The sequence below is a fragment of the Pipistrellus hanaki genome (assembly GCF_964339955.1).
Source record: "Pipistrellus hanaki genome assembly, chromosome: 3".
Classification (NCBI taxonomy): Eukaryota; Metazoa; Chordata; class Mammalia; order Chiroptera; family Vespertilionidae; genus Pipistrellus; species Pipistrellus hanaki.
Window position 1 is genome coordinate 22237088 of NC_140505.1, and position 21986 is coordinate 22259073.

Consider the following 21986-nt stretch of genomic DNA (forward strand, 5'->3'; position numbering starts at 1 on the left):
CTTAACTGTTCACACCTGAGTATGAATAAGTAGATTTGATTCTTTCCAACTCTTGAGAGAGAGATTTGGGGGTGAGATGAGAATAAAAGACAAAGAAACTGGAAAAATGACAAACAAGTTTCACTGCTTGCTAACGCTTTCAAGGTCAATCCTATGCTTGGGTGCTGAGAGTAGTCAGGACAAAGGAGCCAGCAAGGCTGTGCCCTGTGGGAATCCCTTGCACCCTACAGACCTGTCTGTGTGTGGAAACTCCTGCCCTGCCGGTCTCATGGAGGGAGCTGCACCATCCCAGGTGCTCTGTGAGGTCTGCGTAGAACTGAACGTGGAGAAAGGATTACCTCATTGCTCCCTCAGGGCCGACCCACTGTGCCTCCCAGAATTCCTGAGTCGCCCAGTTACCCGGTTAACCGTTTCAGATGTCAGGTGAGCAGGGTCTAAATGGAATCTCACCCCCTAGGGTGCCCTGAAGTGACAGGAAGGAAGAGCCAGAGGGAATGAAGAAAGGAAGGTATACAGGGTGTCCCCCCAAAAATGTACACATACTTGAACAGCTGATAGCTCCATTGATGTTTGTTTCTTTTCGGATTTAACTCATTGGAATTCATAATTCAAAGTGCATATGCATTTTGTGGGGACACCAAGTATTTGTGATTAAACACGATTGTGCGGGTACCTGCTTCAATAGCTCCCACATGGGGAGGGAGAAAGGTATAAGGAAAAGTCAATCCGGGGAACTATGTGCTAATGATTTTCCCAAGTGAAGACTGAAGGGGAAATGGCAGAGTGTGGGGAATGCATTTCAGAGCCCTCACCCTCTCCTGAATAAACTGAAGCCTCATGCTCCAGCCTCTTCACCTCTCAGGGGTGCTCCGGGCGGTTCCCAACCTCCAGACATACACCCCCCTTCCACAGAATAACCCGGGGAGTTCACACACACACCAAAGCAAACAGAGACATGTGGACAGCATTTACAAAAACACCTAACACAGTCAACGTCTTATTTGATTTCTCCCAAACCACAAAATTAAATTTTAAAATAGAAATCTAAACGGCTTTCTTCTGATATATAAAAAAAAAAAAATCTACTATGTTTCCAATCCTATTTCAGGGGACAGTTTTCCTCAACAGCAAGATCAGCACAAAATGACAAGATCAAAGCAGGTTGGCAAAGGGATTACTTACTGATGTGTTTGTGATGAAAGGGGATGACAGAAAGGAGGTGGGATGGAGGGAACAGAAATATAAGGAAGGGACTTCTCCTAGCCCGGTAAATCACCCAGGGCTTGGGAAAACAGAAAGAGGTGACCCCTTCACAGCACAACGGTTAAATGAGAGAAATCCTAGTTGGCCAACTGGAGAGAGAAGATGCTAGATCTATGGAGGACGCCTATCCAGGGTCCTGGCTAAAGTGACCATGTTTGATGAAATAACAACTAACAGATTTAACTTCCCAAACACTCACTGGGCTCTCCATACACAAGCAGGTGCCTACTTCACAACAACTGGCCAGCCTAACACCAACCCCAGCAATGAAACTCTCCAAGCTGGGTCACACAGAGGGGCTGGATCTAGGTGTCACCCAAGGTGAAGTTACAATGATGGCATTTCTGCGTTTTTGTCAATTATTCTCCAGCTCCTATGATGCTTTTTTTAGCCTGGAGTTGTTATTTTAATGATCTCTGATCCAAATGGGGAACTAAAAGGGAAGAGAAATGAGGGGGAAGGAGAGGGAGGCGAGGCAAGCGCTCCAGTGTGTCCCACTTGTGCCTCTGCTCCCTGCCCCCAGCTGCCTTTTCCTCTCTCTGCATGAGTCACCATCCAGAAGCTGCTTTAAAAACCCTACTTTTAATGTCCTCTGTCATGAAGGGAACCCAGCAGATCAGCCTCAATGGAGAGGGACCCCAATTTGGTTACCTGTTCCTTCTTCTAGACACCTCGCAAACTCAAAAGTATTTTCTAGTTTTGCAGCTGTCTTCATGGAAACCAAGGTGGCCCCTTTTAAAAGCTCCCACCTGCTGGGTGCTGCCACTCTTGGGCTCTCTGAGAGTCACCTGCCCCAGACAGACCACAGGGGAGGGGGAGGGGGCCGATTATAACCGGCAGCCGATAAAGGGCCAGCATCCACGCCAGGCCCCTGAACACAGCGGCATTAGAACGGCGTTAGAAATTGTGGGACCGCAAGTTTGTTTTGTTTACTGTCAGGCACCATGTGCAGAAAAGAGAGCCGACTATATCTTGCTCAGGAAAAAGAAAAAAAAAAAAAAAAAAAGGGCAGCTTTAAAAAAAAAAAAAAAAAAAATCATTGTGGGAAGAGCTTTGACAATAACAACTCCCACCCAAAATAGCTGCCTCAAGGAGGTGGCGGAAAACCTGTTGTAGAGGTTAGAGAAAATACAAATTAAAAAGTGAAAGTGATTCATGGAGCCAGAGGGGAGGCTGTCACTCGCACCTCAGCAGCAGGCAGCAGCGAAAGGCGTCACAGGGAAAAGGTGTCACTGGAGACTCCCTCCCAGAAAGTTCACTTCCTGCCAGGACTGGGGACCAAGTTCCCCAGCTTCAGGTCTAGGAGAGAAATCAGAGGCAGACAATTCACCTGCATTCCCCAAAGCCTTAGGGACATGGCAGACCGAGCCCAGACGAGGAGCTTCCTGGGAGCTTCGGGGTACCCAGCAGGTCAGAGGACATACCTGGGGGAAGGATGTGGGGCATTCAGATAGGAAGTTCATTCAAGACCAAGCACCTCACCTTCTCCCCTGTGGGTGCCTGGCTTCCTAGGAGGCCCGCCTACCTACAACCTCCATTGGCAGAAGCTCCGATGCTCCGGGAACGGAGTTTTCCCAGGTCTAACAGGGGGTCTGAGCACAGTGAGGCCTGGTGGTCCCAGGATCAGAAAGCACTAGGGTGCCACAAGGCTGAACCAGCTGCTGCCATGCTGAGCTTGCTACTCCAAGAGCAGTCATGGAAGCAGTGTGGTTGGTGGCTCCAGCAACTGCTGGGCCACAAAGGTTCGTACCTGCCCACCTGAACGGTGCCTACCCCAGGACCTGCCCCTCCCACCAGCCTCCACTCCCAGATCTGCGGGCAGGCTTAGCACTGAATAGCCCTTCTCCCATAAGGGTGGGAACGCCAGGTGAAATGTAGTTCTATCCCCTTCATTTCGGTACACCCCCAAGCCTGGAAAGTCTTCCAGAGTTTTCGGGAGCTAATCAATTAAGTCATTTCTCTCCTCTGAGAACTGCTTTGCTGTTTTCTCACCAAGTTGTGTGACACACAGACACCCACCAGGTCAAACAGGAGGACACCCACACCCCAGGAAATGTCTCCTTCCCCCTCAATAAAATCAGCGGAGACAGAGTGGGCAAGGTGGGTAAGAGGTAGGAAGGAGACAGAAGTTCCAGGACCCAGGGTGAAGGTCACAACAGTTGAGGGGAGGCAGGTGAAGGTAATGGAGAGGGGGCTGATCCCATGGCGAGGAAAACCCAGCCAACCAATCACGTTTCTCTGAAACAGCCTCCCAGGGCTGGGTCCACCAGGAAGCCCTACCTCTTGGAGGTCCAACTCCCTGCTGGTCTTTGGGGATCACGGAATCTCTTTGGGGACAACACCTTCACCCAATAAACCTGAGTCTACACCCAGCCCCACACCAGAGCTATCTCCACCGACGTGAGCGCCGCTAATTGAGAGTAGTAAACACACCCCGTTCTAGACGGCGCAGAAGTTTCCCACATTGTCAGCTCGTGTCCCTCCCGACCCGAGACGGTGGTGGTTTCCCCCCACCTTGGCCACCTCTCCTCGCCTAAACTTTTCTTTCTGCATTCCCCATGCAGAGGCTGCGCTGCGAGCCCTGGGCAGGGAGGCACAGGGGGCAGCCCCCGGGGGCCGGGGACGGGGACGCAGGCAGGAGGTACCTTTTCCGCGGAGCAGGGGCCGGTGCCCGGAGGCTCGCTGCCCTGCCTGCCGAGCCGGGGAGGACGCTGCCGGAATGAAGCACGCTGAGGATTACGCGTTCCTGCCTCTGCGACCAGACCTTTCAGCGGCTCCGACCGACTGTGCTAGCGATGCACTTAGCAATTATCTGCTGGCGCCGGCGCCCCGCCCCCCGCTCCTGCCATTGGCTCTGCCGGCCCGGGCAGGACTGCATTGGCTTCCTGCGACCTCACTCATGGCTCTGGCTCCTACTATTATCTAAGCCATCAAAGGGAATAATTCTATGTTTCATTGACAACCTGTAAGGCTTTCCTCCGGCCCCGGTGCGGAGGCAGGACCGGGAGCCCAGGAGCCCGGAGGAGGAGGGCAGAGTAGCAAAGTGGGGGGTGGGGGGAGAAGCAGAGCTCGGGAAGGGGTGGGGAGAGGAGGAGAGGGAGAGAGGGAGTGAGGGAGAGAGAGAGAGAGATGGAGCTATCAAGCAATCAGATTTTTTGCTCGAGCATTTTAACTTCCACAAAACAGAGTCCATAGCAACAATTTTCTGGCCTTATTCCTCCCCTCCTCCCCCGCCGCCCCAAACAGTGCGTGTTCCTGAGAGCAGAGGGAAATACTGTATAACGCGGGGTTTCGCCTGTGTCAGACACGCTTTGGGAAGCAAAGCAAGGTAAAGGCTGAAGGAATGTAGGGGTGTTGTTCCTGGGGCCACCCTGGAGGGCATGTGAAGGTCATGTTAGATTGCATGGGGGACCTAGGATGCACCTTCCTCTTTCTCTCCCCCCCCCCCCCCCCCCCCGGAGTTCACCCTTCCGTTCCTTCTCTCACGCTTCACCTAAGCCCCCGACCTGAGGACCACAGTTTTCCTGTGCAGCCTGTGCAGCCTCAGCCTGTTCTTAACCCGGTGAAAGTCTGGGATTCCTCACTGTTCTCCCTGGGAGGCCCAGAGAGGTGGGCGTTCCGGAGCGAATAATTCCACTGGGACCCTCATTTCTACTTACTCTGACCAGGCTTCAGCAGCAAAGCTAGGGAGCAGAGGGAATGGGGACAGCCTAAATGTTTTTCCTTGTTCAACAAGGAATCATAAAACACAAGTTTTTACATCCCACCCCACCCCCCTTAATGTATTTTTTCACCATATAAGAGGGACATTATTTGGTAACTGAATTTTTTAATGGAAAAAAAGGAATTTAAAAGGAGTCTTTCAAAGGAATCTTGAAATATCAAGTTTCAGGTAAGTCCGATTAAACTAACCTTTCACCCTTCTCCTATTGGGACCTGCACATCCTCGAGTCCCGGCTGTGGTCCCAGGTCCTCCCCGCTGGCCTTGAACAACTGCAATTCTTGTCACTGCCTGCATCCTTGTAAGCAAGGGGCATGTTCTCTCTGCCTTGTCCAGCGAGCTTCTGCTTCCTGCATACACACCTGGCCTCCCTAAATGCATTGCAAGCTCTGTGTATCTTTATCACTCCACCAACAGCACCTAGCCCTCAAACAGTGGGCTGACTACTAAAACCCAATTCAAAGCATGAACTGTGCAGGGCTCTGAGCCTCATGGAATTATCATTCTGCTGTGATGCTCAGCCAGCTGGGCAGCGGAGAGAGAGGCCCACCCTGGAGCCAGGGAGGTAAAAATTCAGGACTAAGCACTGTGCCTGCTGCAGCTCGGAAGTCCCTCCGAGCTCCTGGTGCCTTGTTCTCCCTGGAAAATGAAGCTGCTCTTCCCTCAGTGCCATCCTTCTCCCTCACGCATCTGAAGAACATAAAACATTATGTGAGGCATATACTTGAAAAAAAAAAAAAAAAAAAAAACAACCAAGTCCCTTCCATCATGGCTTTCCAAATATCACCATGGCTAATGAAAGTGACCATATATTAGGAATAAAAAAATAAATAAATAAAATTAAAAAAAAACTAGAAATAAGGGATGTAGCAAAATATGTGTTTCTATTTCATTCATTTGTCTAGCCTAGGGGAAGTTCTTACAAAGATATAATGGTAAAATTAAACTCAGCTGCTCATTTAAAATTGACACCATGCCAGTCATGTCCGGACATGGTGTAAAAACCATAGGTAACATTGTTCTGATGTGAGCAGTGAGATTTCTTCCACTTCAAGGGAAAACAGCCTTCACACTTGGACCTTTGTCCCCTCTAGAAAAAAGGAAGTAGAAGAAAGATAAACTAAATTGTAAGGATGCTCTTGAGCACCTATCAAAGGTTCAGTTGGCATCAAGGGAGAAAGGAAAGCATTTCAAGTGAGTTTCTGAAATGCTTTGTCTAAAACAGCATCTTGTTATATAAACTTTTTGCCTTCTGAAGATGAGAGAGAAAGAGAGCTGCAAACAGTTGTTTATGGCAGTGCCTTTTAAGCTGCCTGGTCATAAAATATTCTCTTTGAGAGAAGGATGGTGCCTTTGTGTCCCATAGATCATTTGCTTAATTCTGAGCGTTCGAGAAAGCAGACTAAGTATGTAGATTCCGCTGGCACTTGCACTTGTATTAAATATCAGCTCCCTACAATTTAAATTCATTGGAGTATGAAATATACCAAATTCCATTTTGTGGGCATTACCCTGGTAAAGTAGACCATTTTGATTGAACAACAATTTTAGTGAATGAGCCGTCTGAAAGGCTTAAGGGGGGGTCATGTTTTATTTTGAGTAATTAAGGAAAGAATGGGGGGAGTATTAAAACACAAATTAAATAGCGGCCACTGGAACTGCCATCTTTCTTGAACGTAACCTCGTGCTGCCACAAGTTACCCCGACCTGCAGTGGGAGGCTGGAGAAACCCCATGTTTACTCTTCTGTTTATACCATTTTCTCAGTTATCATTTATTTATGCCAAATTCTGTTCCTAAAAGGGAGAAGGAGGAGAATAAATCTAGTCAATGCCAAGAAAGAAGGAAATGTGTGAAAACAGGAGGGGGGAAAGAGGGCGACTTTCAACACTACATCTTTGCTGACTGAGTTGAGCCACACAGCACCATTTCAGTGAAAAGATGATATTAGCAGGGTTTCTTAAAAGCAGCACCAGACGAATGAAAGATTTTTCAGAACACTTCTCCCAAGTAGAGAGACTTGAAGGAACATCCTCACGGTTTTCTGTTCTTAGCTGATGGCTGTTGTGAAACTTTATGTGATCTAATTCCCTCCCCCTCCGCCCACCTACTCCACCCCTCGAGTCAAACCTGTGGAGCCAGTGACATTTCCACTAAGTACAAGAGGGGATTGTGGTTGCCAGGAAGGTGTCAGTCACCATGAACCATTTTTCATGATTTCATTAATTACTAATGAGTCTTCAGTAAGTTGGCATTAAAACAGACAGGGTTTCATGAGGTTTGAACACAGTAAGGAGTGTTTTATTATTTAAAATACCCTGCTAAATAAAAGCAGGTGGTTTTCTTGGTTCAGATCATGGTTATATTTATTAGTGAGCCAGAGTTGTGAATAACCTGAAAAGAAAAAGACAGAGACAGACAAACAGGTATTTGCAAGTCTAAATTGTCCACCCAAATTCTGTTAAATTATTTATAGGAAATATGGAGCTGGCCCTGGCCCGTGTAGCTCTGTGGTAGAGCATTGGCCTGCACACCCAAAGGTCATGGGTTCGATTCCTGGTCAAGGACATATACCTGGGTTGCAAGTTTGTCTCCCCACTCCTGTCCCCCGTTAGTGTGGGACAGCAACCAATCCATGTGGCTCTCTCACATCAATGTTTAATCTCTCTCTCTCTCTCTCTCTCTCTCTCTCTCTCTCTCTCTCCCCCTCCCCCATCTTCTTCCTTTCCACTCTCTCTAAAATTCAATAGAAAAAATTTCCTCGAGTTAGAATTAACAAAAAAGAAAGAAAGAAACATAGACTTGAAAGCTATCATTAAATATTGCCCAGCAATGCACCAGTTGACAAAAGTTGGAGAACTGAATTAAGGTCAGCATGCTTTTCTGAGGCTGGCTGATCACATGTGGCATGAAGCACCTGCAGAATAAAGGTCTGCACACACAAATACAATTGTTGGACCCCCTGCCTGCCAGGACTAGTGTCCTAACATAAAAGTCTTCTTGAAAGGACTCAATAAACATGTTTACAAAACCTGCCACCCATCATTTTCTCACTTATAAATCAAAGTAATAATTATTATTTCCAAGGCTATTGAAACAATAATGTGAAATCAACCTACAAAGGACTATACAAATGCCCTTCCACTTGATATTAAGCAACCATGCCTTCCTTGGCATGGATCAACATAATGTGACCTATAACCACTTCACTCCACTAGTCCAGGATGTCAGATCACCTCTCAGAGTGGGACCAGAAAATGCTCAGAGGGGCAGAAAAGATGCTCCAGACACAGGGCACAGCTTCAGAAAATGACGTTTCACTTCCTGTTGCCTAAGGAAATTCTCAACCTGTCTGATCTATGCATGCCATTTGCTCCTGGGGTGCAAATGTGTCATCAAAGTGATCTGCTACAAGTCAAAATTTTTTAAAGTATGCATATTTTATTGTTAAAGTCATGCCAAGTTTGTATGCTACAGCAAAAATAAATCTATATTTGTTTTAGTACATGAGTTAAAAAATGATTTGCCCCAAATATCTGTGTAGCTCTGAGTTTCCAGCAAGATGATCCAAATTTATGAATAGTCTGAGGTTTGAGAAACACAGGCCTCAATAAAGTCTGTAGTCGCCCTCTGCCTCATTTCCAGAGTTAGGTGAAATCTGGCTTCATCCCAACTGTCTAACCTCTTTCAACCTCATCCTCATGACCCGAGTCCCATCACAGCCCTCCTGTGAGCATGCTCATCTGAGCCTCCTGACCTTCCCCCAGCTGCTCTAGTTTCTCCCTCGCACCCTGCCTTCTCCTGATGAGATTGCAGCCATCCTTCAGGACCCAGATTCATCTCTCCTTTCCTCACTACACCTGTTTACCCAGTGTTTCAATTTTACTGTGCGCCACACAAGTTAAAATCAGTTGCTTTTTTTGTTTGTATTTTATTATTGTTTCCATGTGGCCATTTTCATATCTGCTACTATATGTTAAATTTATTTGTTATTTTTAATACCACCACCACCCAATACTAACACCCTCAAGTCCACAGTGATGCCCACAGCAGTTAGTACTGGACAAACAGAAATCCCAACAATGAACAGTTAATGACAAAGTGGACAGATGTACTTCATGCATAGCTGGAGGAAATGGACTGCTTTAACCAAAAGATGGACACTTCAGGTAACATCTAGATGGCCATTTAGTCCAATGTTCATCCTGACCTGTTTGAAATGATCTGGAGAGAATGAAATGTCCCATCTTGGTCTCTTAAGCCATCCACACCCGTATTGCACTTAGGATCAGTGGAGAGCAAATAGCTAAAATCATTGCAATGGTGGCAGGACCTGATTGTCCCTCTCTCCAGCTCTCTTATTTTTCTACCAGCCAGGAAAGGAAGCCTTGATAAGGTCATAAATGCTGTTTTAGCATAAGAATGCATCTAAGGCCGAAACTGGTTTGGCTCAGTGGATAGAGCTTTAACCTGCGGACTGAAAGGTCCCAGGTTCCATTCCAGTCAAGGGCATGTACCTTGGTTGCGGGCACATCCCCAGTAGGGGACTTGCAAGAGGCAGCTGATCAATGATTCTCTCTCATCGATGTTTCTGACTCTCTATCCCTCTCTCTTCCTCTCTGTAAAAAATCAATAAAATATATTTTTTTAAAAAAAGAATGCATCTAAGTTACCCAAGAAAACAATCAACAACAATAACAAAACAAACACACACACACACACAAAAAAAAAATCCACCCACTAATCGGTCATGAAGAAGTATTTTAAGAATATTAAGTATATATCCCCCTTGACAATGATGGGGTGGGTACTGCAGCAGGGAGGCCAGAGTAGAGAAACTGAAGGGAGTATAATTGAAAAGAAAGACAAGGGAGAGAAGGAACTCCTAGACTCTCATCTAAGGTGGTCAATGTTATGACTAAAAGGTTATTGATGAAAAAAGCAAATTAATATTTTTATAGACTCCTCTGCATTCTACATATGCTGTGGATTGGCTAATAGTAAGAGTGCTTTCTGGCTGAGAATGGAAATCTTTCTAAGCACAGGAGGTAACTACCAGTTTACATTATAATGCAACAGGGGTAAATAAGTGATGTGGCAATAGCCCAAAATTGTTAAGGGGAGATGAGATTATGTCCAGTGCATTCTCTTTAGGATAGCTTCAAGAGTCTTGAAAGGCAGCTCTTAAGAATAACTCATTCTCCAAGGGTTTACTGATGCAAGTTATCTTCCCCTTTTCTCTTGGAAGTCACCTTAATAAGCTATTTATCTCAAAGTTTGAGATACAAAAATGTGTTAAGTGGAAATTAATTACATGTAATAATTGTGGGCTTTGGTTATCTAAATATCTGCTTTAGACTTAGAGATTTGGCTTACCCCTTCCCCTCATGCTCAGGATTGCTAAGGGATCTCTCCCAGCACCTGGACATAGATTCCTGCCTCTTCTGCAGCAGACATGTGTCAGTTTCCTGTGTAAAACTCCCAGAACACCAGCTTCTGTTGGTTTCTGTCTGCCAGGACGCTCTTTTCTTTGCTGGTAGAGCTCTGAGCTTTTAAACCTATGTTCTTGGCAAAGGCTCTGGACTGCTATTCCCAAAAGGGATTTCATCGGGTACCCCTAAGCCACAAGCCTCCAATAACAGCAACAAAAATCTCTTTCCTCCTCAATGAGAGATGCCTCTATTTTACTCTCTAGTTTGTTAAGGGAACCAGACTCTTTCTTTTGACTTCATTTCTGATCATAAGACCACAAGGGCCTATTTTCAACAAGTTCTTTTCATATGTGATAAATAGGCAAGAAGCGATTAGTGCTGAATCCCATCGAGACAGGGTAGAGGATCTGGCTTTGTCCTGCAGGATATGACAGATGGACTAGCTATGAAGAAACAGTCTTGGGGTCTGGACTGGAGACCAGAGCTTGCTCTCCAGGGGATCTTAGGAAGACCCTCTCCTCCTGTAGGAATACTGTAGTTTCAATGAAGGTCTTCCAAAAGGAGAGGCTTCCATGTTCCCTCAAGTTTCCCTCTGATCTCTAACTCTGTTTCTTCTGATCCTCTCCTTCCTTTCTCTCCTCTCTTCCCTTCCTTAGGAGTCTGCTTCTATTTTCAATTTCCTTTTCAATTTTCAATATAAGGCCCTCATGATAAACACTCCTAAAAGTGTCTTCTTCCTTTTATAATTCAACCCATACTGATCATTGAGCCACTTAGAGGAAAAGAGACCTGAAAATGTAACCAAATAGAATAAGTAAAATTCCATCTCTTTTCCTAGATTGCCTAGAGGGGGCGGGGGAGAGGGAGAAAATACTTAGTCTTGAAAAGATTTCAGGCTTAAAGTGTTGTGAGGCCAAAGTGATGGAAAGCCATAGTATAATGGCTCTGTTGAGCATTTTATTGATTTTTCTCAGGAGTTGGGATGAGGGGTTATTCTCAGATAACCTCAGCAAATGATTCCTTGGGGCTAAAATTCATTAAAATCAGTCCCATTTCGAAGCATACTCAGCTAGAAAGTATAAATGTCTAAGGAAGTTGGAGGATCAAACAGAGTAGATGAAGGGAAAATAAAGAATGATGGGGCCAACATTTCAGCTTAAATCTTCTTAACATTAGTTTTACAAAATGTCTGAGCAAAGAAGTTTCAGAATCTAACTCTGCTTTTGACCTATTAAAGAACTGTTAAGAAGAGCTTAAGCTTCCAGAGGGAAGCTTTGAAATTGACACATGTTCCTTAAGACAATCTCCACAGTCCAAGACATTGAAGTAATGGTTATGCCAATGTTTTTATAGCAATGTTTTAATGCAAAGTGGTCTTTAATCTTTTTTTTTTTTTTTTTGAGGTTTCCTTTCAAGGTACTGCTCAGCTCCTGTGATCTATAGCTTTTATGAATGGTGTTCCTTTCATGGTTCTTTCCTTTTGGATCCATTGAGGGCAGCCTTTGTGTAAGGAAACATGGTTCTTCTACCCTTATAATGGACACAGGACAATGACCCTGTCTGTGAGAACAAGAGCACAGGTATTGCAGATTCATAAGTGAAAGTTCTAATAAAGCTCATAATCAGTTTTGTAGAGAAGCCCAGCTGAAATTCTCCGTCTGGACTGGTCAGGAAAATATTTCCTGAGATTATGAGTAAATGTAGAGTTTCCTCAAGACTAGGCTAGGAAAGTACTGGTGGACTCATCACCCTGATATTAAAAGTCTTGAGAGGTAAATGGTCTTAAATAAAGTTTTATCAAAGACCCCTGACCAATAAAACATTCTAGGAACCAAGAAGATTAATAGAAAGAATGTTTCTTGTTCAAGACAAAACAATTATGGAAGCAGAGGAATCTAAAAGAGCAGTTTCTTGGCCTTACCAGAGCAGGGAGCCTGGTATACACTAAGGGTCCATAATATTTGTTAAATGAATGAGTAGGTGGAGGGTTGTTCAGTAACTTAAACCTCTGGTTCATTTAACTTGGCTTTTCATTTCCTGGATAGAAAATTATATGTTTGCAGGAAAAAGTAATTTCCTTTCTTGACTTCACATTTAATGATTAGAAATGCCTCCTAAACTTCACATCTTTGTAAGTTACTATACATACAGTGAACTTTACACAAAGCTAGCCTCAACTTTTCTAATTTATCTTCTCCAACATCTTCACCAAATTTTGAGGAGTCCCTAACACTCCCCAAACTACCTCTGGATGGTGGGTTATTGCCACAACCTGCATGGCGAGGTTCAGGATCTGAAGAATGAAAATGCTATACAAGAAATAAAAATTTGGAAGGCATGAGAGGCCAGATAGAAACCTCTTTCAAGAAGAGGCTCACCAGTACTGGGTCTCCTCTGCTTTTTATTGACTCTGAATACACATTTTCCCTTTAACAATGCATACAGGCAGATCAAAGATAAAGTTTGCTATACAATGTAAAGATTATCAGGTTGGAAAATTTCCTGAAGCCATTGCAATCACAGCAAGTCTTGTGCTGATATTCAGCCCAGCTGAATATCAAAGTTCATTGGCCTTCCAATGTCTCTTTTGCACTTTTATACTAATTGCTGTTTGCTTTAGCCTCCAGAAGGATATATCCTATATAATAAAAGCCTAATATGCTAAGTGCCCGATTGCCCATTCAACTAATCAAAGTGTAATATGCTAATGATATGCTAAGGCTGCTCAACCACTTGCTATGACATGCACTGACCACCAGGGGGCAGACAATCCAACTGGTAGGTTAGCTTGCTGCTGGAGTTCAGCTGATTTGGACTGAGCAAGATTGGCTGTATATGCCCTGGAGCTCTCTATAGTCTTTCCCCAGCTGGCCAACCTCTCACATCCTTCCCCTGCCCCAATCATCACCAGTGGGGTCCCTTGGCCGGGCCTGTGCCCTCTCACAATCCCAGGACCCCTCGGGGAATGTCAGAGAGCCAGTTTTGGCCTAATTCAGCAGGCCAGTCTGAGGGACCCCACTGGTGCATGAATTTGTGCACCGGACCTCTAGTGTGATTAACAAAAGACTTTCCTAAGTTGTCTCAATGCTAACCCTTTACATCTCAGCACTCCTAAGGTCATTAGTGCTAATGATGGATTAGTGAGAAATTCTAGTTTATGGAACTCATTATAAAATACAATGTGTTTGTATTAGTCAGTTTGGGCTGCAGTAACAAAATACCATAGATAGTAATGATATCCTTTTCTTGGGGTGCAGAGGACAATGTATTAAGGGAATAAATCAGTAAATACAATTTGATACTTTAAATAATTATCAAACTTATTTTAATCTCACCAAATTTGATCCAACCAAATAGTTTTTTTAAAAAAGAAAATTGCCAAAACCAATTTGGCTCAGTAGATAGAGTGTCGGCCTGAGGACTGAAAGGTCCTGGGTTCGATTCCAGTCAAGGGCATGTACCTTGGTTGCAGGCACATCCCCAGGGGATGTGCAGGAGACAGCTGATTGATGTCTCTCTCTCTCATTGATGTTTCTAACTCTCTATCCCTCTCCCTTCCTCTCTGTAAAAAAATCAATAAAAATATATTTTTTTAAAGGGGAAAAAAAGAAAATTATTTCAAGAAAATTTATGTCTCAATATTCATTCCTCTAATCAAAAGTCTTCAAGATCATAAAACTGATTCTAGCATTATAGGAAAATATGTCAATTTAGCATCAATTGTCCTTAGTTATTTTTAAAAATTGAATATAGAATAGAAACTGTTGGAAACAAGTAAAACAATATTTTGAAAAAAATTCCTTAAGAATGCATTAATAAATAAGAATGTCTTAGATACTTACATAAATAGTTTAAAATGACTGAAAAAATTAAACATACTACAAGCAAGTTAGAAATTTTAAATTTTACCTAAAATTTAGTAATTAATTAAAACCAAAAATTAATAAATTAGAAAACTAAAATGAAAGAACTAATATATAATTAGAAAACTAAAATGAAAGAACTAATATATAATTTAATGATTCTTTGACAGAAGCAAACAATAAAATTAATAAACTGCTAACTTACCCAATCAAGCAAAAGAGAGAAGCACAATTATTCAAAATAAAAAATGATCAGAATAAAATAACAACAAAGAATAACTTAAATAATTGAAGGAGATTATTTTGTTCAAGTTTATGCAAATAAATTTGAAATCCAGGCCCACTGAAAATTATAAAACTAAAATGTAAAATAGATGAGATAGTAAATTCAAGCAAAATAGTTATCATAAAATAAACAGAAAAAAATTGTCACTGAGCTGCCAGTCTAGCTGGCTGTGCAGAGGAAAACTACCACAGACCTAGAGAAAAGATAGATTTGATGTCATTAAATCTGACCCAACGCATAAAAAACAGAAGGAAATCATCTAAATCTTTCTACAAAAGAAAAAACAATACTGAAAACAAAATCTGAAAAGAGCACATATACAAAACATAGGTTAAGTTCACTTACGAATATCAAAGCAAAAATTTTTTAAATATATTTTTATTGATCTCAGAGAAGGGAGAAGGAAAGAGAGAGAAATATCAATAATGAGAGAGAAACATTGATTGGCTATTTCCTGCATGCCCCACACTAAGGATCAAACCTACAACCCAGCCATGTACCCTGACTGGGAATTGAACCGTGACCTCCTGATTCATAGGTAAATGCTTAACCACTGAGCCACGCTGACCAGGTGCAAAAATTTTAAATAAAATGCAATACACAAAGTAGTACATTAAAAGAATAATGTACCATAACTATGTGAATTTTACTAAAGAAATAAAATGATTCAATATTAGAAAATTGATTAACATAATTTTCATATAATTGCCATATCAAAATAGATCAAACTACCACAAATCAAACTACAAGCAAATAGACACCTGTCTTTTCTGTTTGTTGCTATATTCCCCATGATTACAATATTTCCTGGGACATATAATAGGTGCTCAATTGTTTAATGAATCAAACAAATGAGAAAGTATCATACGATAATCTCCATAGTTTCAAAGTATAAAATTCCTATTATGTATTTGCATATATCCATATATAAATATCACAAAGACAGGTCAAAAATAAAATAAGCATATCTAACATAACTATATTTATTTAACATTTTTCTGGAGACACTAGCCTATATAATTATATGAAAGAAAGAAGAGGTATAAAAGAAGAACCATTATTATTGGTGATGATATTGTATACTTAGAAAACATAAGAGAATAAAGTAACAAATAATACAGATTTTAAAATGAATAAAGATAGCTGAGGATATCATTACTATACCAAACTAAATAATTGTTGTATAAGTAAAAATAACAATTAGTTGGAAGATACAATGAAATAATGGTAACAGTAAAATGAAAATACTTAGAAAAATACATTAAAAATGTGTGATATCTATGTGATTAAAACTTTTAAATGCATTGAGGAACACAAATGAACAATTTAATAAATAATGAACATGACATGTTCTCAAACAGAAGTATACAACATCATAAAGATGTCAATTCTCCCCTAAATTAATCTATAAAATAATGCAATCCACAGTATTTGGGGAAAAGGGTTACACAGAAAAACATATTAGGGTTCTATTTTTATAATAAAAAATAAATAAGTAATAAAAATGATAGACATTTTTAAAAAGTAGAGCCCCATCAAGTATTAAAATATACTTAAACTATAAGAATTAAAAGAATATTATATTGTTTCTTGACTAGACAGACCAGTTAATGACTCCAAATAGGGAGGCCAGAAGCAGATTAAATTCATATAATAAAGGGGCTTTTCAAATCAAAGGAGTGTACATGGATTATTTTATAAATGGTACTGGGAAAACTGGATTGCCACTTTAAAAAATTTAACTATGTCCTTTAGTGCATATTGTACATAAAATAAAGTTCAGATGGATCAAAAAAATTTAAAGAATAATGAAAATGCTAAAAGTAACTAACGTATACTATGAGGAGATTTTGTATTAGAATTTTTACTAGGGAAAGTGTTACTAAGTATAATGCACAATCCAAACACAATGAAGAGGGGAAAAAAACACACATTTGCTCACAACAATAGAAAATTTTCTGCCGGGCCAGTGGGGTAGGGGGAAATACCAAAACCAAGACCAGATGGCAAGTAACAAAATAGAGAAAATATTTGCCAATAATAGTACAGATAAAACAACTAAAGTACTTAATATATAAAGTTTTCTTATAAATCAACAACAGAAAAGGACAGAAACAGTGGGGGGGACGAAGGGGGAGCAAAAGAATATCTATTTCTACAAAGATTCCTGAACATAAGAATGTTCAACCTGACTCTGAATGTAGATGATATATTTTTAACCTACCATAATTTCACCTAGCCTAAACATTTTTTAAAACGTGGATATTGCTATGTGTTGTCAAAGTGTGGGAAACAGGTTTACCACTGGTGCTACAAAAAGTTGGCAATATTTACAAAATGTAAGACACATGCTCTTTGTGCCTATAATTTCACTTCTGGGAATTTATACCACAGATATATTCCCACATGTGTTAAATGATGTATGTGCAAAGATATTTATCACAGCATTGTTTGAAGTAGCAAAAGAGAGGACATAACCCAAATGTGTTAAATAAATTCCAGTACTTGCAGACAATAAAAGACTATGCAGCCATTTACAAAGCATTTAAAAAGAAAGAAGCAATTCAACAGGACCTAAGCAATCCCCAAGGTATGGTATGTTGCTAAATAATAAAGGAAGGATAAAGGACAACAAGAATAGTGTGCTGACATTTTCATGACACAGAAAGAAAAGAGGAGCACATATTTACATGTATATGTGCTTGTCTGTCTGCACCCAGGATACCCTGAGAAGGCACATAGGGACCTGCTGGCAGTAAGCCCATGAAGGCAGGGAACTCTCATCTCCCTGAAATGGAAAACATTTTATAGGTCTACAGTCTATACCTTTTATACTGCTTTGATTTTGTATCATATGCATATATTGTTTTTAAAATAAAATAATGTTGCCCAGCTGGCCTGGCTAAGTGGTTAAGCATTGACCTATGAACCAGGAGGTCAAAGTTCAATACCGGGTCAGGGCACATGCCCGGTTCTTTCTATCCCCAGTAGGGGGCATGCAGGAGGCAGCCAATCAATGATTCTCTCTTATCACTGATGTTTCTATCGCTCTCTCTCCCTCTCCCTTCCTCTCTGAAATCAATAAAAATATTTTTAAACTAAAATAATGTTTAAAGTCCTTTGCTTTTTCTTTAATGAGACTATATTGTTTACAACTAATAAAAAAATGATTAATATAGGGAGAAAACAGGGTTTAAAAGGCAAATAGCATTAGGGAGATATGGCCAAGGACTAGAAAAGCAAATGTTTTTCACCTTTTCTTCTTTTCATCCACACAACAACTCTTCAAAAAAAAAAAAAAATATTTAAATGAGGGTTTTTTTTACCATAACAACTGTATCTCTGTGAGCACAGATTGGTGCCCCTCCCCTCCGGCCTCCATTTCTGCCTTTTTATAATGAGATCCATGGACTAGATGCTCTCCAAGGTCTCTCTAGCTCCAGAACTCTATAAAACATCACTCTGATCTTTCCCTGAGGTCATTTTATTAACTTGCTTCAGCATTAGCACACAAATTAGGGATTACCAGCTGCTAACTACTGCATGAAACTTCCTCTTCATTTAAATAAAATGGTTCCCTTCTCAACCTTTCTCATAAAGCCAAGTTTATGATTTGAACAGATTCTGTGTATCTCTTTTTAATTAACCAAGTTTGTATTTATATAATCCCAATTTACGCCATTGTCTGTTTTCTATGAGCCAGTGTTTCCTGTAGTTCAAACAATGCCTAACTGAAATTTAGAAGATGGTGAACTTTATGTCTAAATAGGCATATAAAGTACTTTCTGCTTGCAGTTGTTGTTTTTTAAGACAAGACCATACTCAGGAAATAATTTTTCACTTTCAAAGAACTCTCTGCTCTGTTCTCTGAATAGCCCTGTGGCTCTAGCTGGGTTTCTCTTCGAGACCCAGGACCAACCCTCACCAGAGGGGTTTCTAGAAACTGAGTCAGGTAGCCAGAGGATGCAATACGCAACTCCTTGAGCCCTTTTTCATTTCTTCCTGGGTAAATTTTGCCTTTCGATAATTTCTAGTAGAGCATTGGTGCCTTATTTTCTGCTTGGCTGATAAGCTTGAGGGAGTGTTAGTTAAATCACTTGACCAAAAATATTTTTGAGCAGGGGTAGAACATAGACTTGTTTTTTCAAAAAAGATTACTTGGATTCAAATCTCTGTTCAATGACTTGATAGTTGTGACAGTGACAAGACAAATTTCTCTCAGGCTATTAGAGCCTCTACTTTCTTATTGATAACATGAAAACACAACACCTACCTTGCAAGGTGTGTGCAGATTATTTTAAAAATATATAATACAAGAAACAGGTAATGTGTGTAATATATAAAGTACATATTACATATATAACCTATATGTACGTTATATTATATATAATATATATTAGTGTAAGGGGTAAAAGCATGAACTTTTACTTACTTTTTACTTAATGACTCAACCTCAGCTTCCATTTCAATCAAATGGACATGAGTGGGTCCTAACACACAGTGTTGTTGGAAGGGTTAAATGACTGAACACACATAAAGCACTTCCAGCCTGGACAAAGGCTGTCTAATGTCACTGTATGGCCAGGTCCCAGTGACACAGTCATTCTCTGTAAGTGATATGCATTATGGCTGTTATTCATTCCTTTCAGTGACTGCCCAGAGCACACATGCAGAGGTGTAGTGGGATTTTAGAATAAATTCCATGGATTTCGCACAATACATCCAAGAGAAAATAACACATAGCCCGTGAAGGTTGAGTGGTTACTTGGATTCAAATCCCTTTTCAGAGAGAAGCTGGAGTTCAGAGAGAATATCAGCAGTAGTCACTCTTTCTGCTCTCTAAACTGAGATGGCCTCAATGCCTGGCTTTGTATTTTCCGAAGATGGCAAAGGCCTTCTTCAGAGAGGAGGAGGTGACAACACAATGGCTGAGGAAGGTGTAGTACTGGGAGTGGAGAAACATGGGTTCTACCAGCAACATCATCACCCCACCAATTCCTAGCTCTGTTTCCCTACTTATTTAATGAAGATTTATCTAGTTTTAGGACAGTGTACAATGCAATGACTCTCCAAAAAAAATCTTATTTTTGAATTGATTCCAAGTTCTTCTCCTATAAAGGGAGAGTGGGAGGTAGGACTGGAGCAAGAGAGAATAAAGACAAAAAAGAATGATGGTGCATATGGAAGTGAGAGTCAGAGAGGATCTTTCTCCTGGGCCTCAAGAAAAGAATTCCATTGATCCTGGGAAAATTCCCCAAAGTTTTATCCAGGAAAACTCACTGCAGGTTTGCGGAATCAGCATATCTGGAAAAAAAAAAAAAAAAAAAAAAAAAAAAAACAGAGCTAATGGGCCACATTCAAGTCCTGTGAGCTTCGAGGCTGCTGCACCAATAGGTTTGAGGGCAAACAGCTCAGTCGAGTCCTGATTGATTCAGCAGTCACGCCAATGGGCATTCAGCTTATAAAGAAGCATCTGTTTGTGATCAGCAATCCCACCCTGTCAAGACAGAGAGGATGAACAGATGCAGCTGACTGCGTGGTCCCTGGTACACGACTCCAGACCCGGCCAGGAGCCCTTTATTGCCTGAAAATTAGCATTTAATAGTCCTGATGCTCAATCTCAGGATTCAGCTGTGAAATTACTAAAGCCATTACCAGGGGCCAGAGTAGTTAGTTGTGTTTAAAATGTCAGTGTGGCCAAGACCAGTTTGGCTCAGTGGATAGAGCGTTGGCCTGCGGACTGAAAGGTCCCAGGTTCAATTTCGGTCAAGGGCATGTACCTTGGTTGCGGGCACATCCCCAGTGGGAGGCGTGCAAGAGGCAGCTGATCGATGATTCTCTCTCATCAATGTTTCTAACTCTCTATCTCTCTCTTACTCTCTATAAAAAATGAATAAAATATATTTTTAAAAATAATAATAAAAATAAAATGTCAGTGCGCTTTTCCTGACATTACCTTCTCCCTTCCCACCATCCCTTCCAATTAGAGGTCCTGATATTTATTAATGTTTCACAAGGGCAAGAAGTCATCCTTCAGTACTGGAATCAGGGACCTTGTAACACCCATGAAGTCAACTACAACTTTGCCCTGTACCTAGGGAAATAAGCCAGCATCAGAAATGGGGCAGGAGTTGGGACCTGGGTAACACACATGTGAGTTCTGAAGCAGGTACTAACTCCTTCTCCCAGATGGTCACCCATGTCCTGCCAAAGGGGAAGTGGGAAGTGTATTAACACTTGGAATTCACAACGAAGGAGCTTGAAACACTGGACAAAGGCAATCGAACACTGAGAATTCACAATGATAGACTAGGGAAATATTTAGGAATGTGCTTGAAACACTATGAATACATGGTCATAGAGTCTTAATACCTGTTGGAGAAGACAAAGGGGCCCATCAGGAGAGAGAAAGAGCCTGGGAAGAGCATGTGGGAAGACCCACCAATCAATGTCTCTAAAAGCAAAAGAGAATACCAAATGAGAATTATCTGCTATTGGCAAATGTTTGCAAGGATGTACCCCTTTGTGTTCTAAAAATCTGAGAATAAATTGGTAGTTAGCTCATACCCACTGTTCTTCCCGCAGCCCCTTGCATCTAGCTGGAGCCATGTGACATGTTCTCATCAGTGGACTATGAGCAGAAGTGGTAGGTATCAACTGTGAGCTGAGGAGATCAAGAGTGGCTTGTCTTCTCCAGCTTCCTTTCCCTTTCTTCCAGATCAGAGGACCCAGTGCAGGCCTCTGAGGACATGAGGAGGGTGGGTCCACAATATGCAAAGAGCCTGAATCCCTAATAACTACGAAGAACTGAGCTCCCCTACTCTCAACTCTAGGCAGTAAACTGAGCAAAAAATAAACCTTTCACCTGCTAAGCCACTGCGATTTTAAGTTTTTTTTGTTACAATTAGCATTAATTGCTTTGACAAAATGACATACTCAGAATTACAGACAAAAATATTGAACATGGATATATATATAAAATAAAAACTTGAAATATATCTAAATGCAGCCTAGCACCAGGAATGCGCAGGGCCTTTTCAAGGATGCAGATAATCCTTTCCTCTAATATTTACAAGGTAAACTAAGATTGTCATTAGAGTATTGAATTTGACAGTAAAATAGTCAAGTTTTCAGATTAATTTAAATTGGCTAATTGAAATAAGTGAATATTCAAGAAAATTTAATTGTACTGGACAAAAAGCTGTTCCTAAAGTATTAACTAAAATTTCTATTGGCAGTTCATCTCCTGGTAAAAGTGCTTAAGATGCAATGAACTTAAAGCAGTCTTATTTTTTGTGCAAAAAAATGAAAATTTAAAGTCATCAAGACTGCATTATAAAAATTTTCCAAACGCCTCCTAATTAAATTTAAAAAAAAAGGTGGGGATAGTGGAGTAATATAATGTAAGGAAAAATATCCTGA

General features: G+C 41.3%; 1 protein-coding gene across 3 annotated transcripts in view; it reads right to left on the reverse strand.

Annotated features, from left to right (window-relative positions):
• Positions 1–4051, reverse strand: part of ZMAT4 (zinc finger matrin-type 4) — a 320194-nt gene extending 316143 nt beyond the window's left edge. For 2 of the 3 annotated variants that reach the window (XM_084879761.1, XM_084879760.1), the window contains exon 1: positions 3909–4033. The gene's annotated coding sequence lies outside the window, so the exon portion shown is untranslated. Of the gene's footprint in view, positions 1–3908 lie in introns of all 3 variants that reach the window. The other variant, XM_084879762.1, reaches the window with a different exon arrangement.
• Between the last annotated feature and the right edge of the window lie 17935 nt (positions 4052–21986).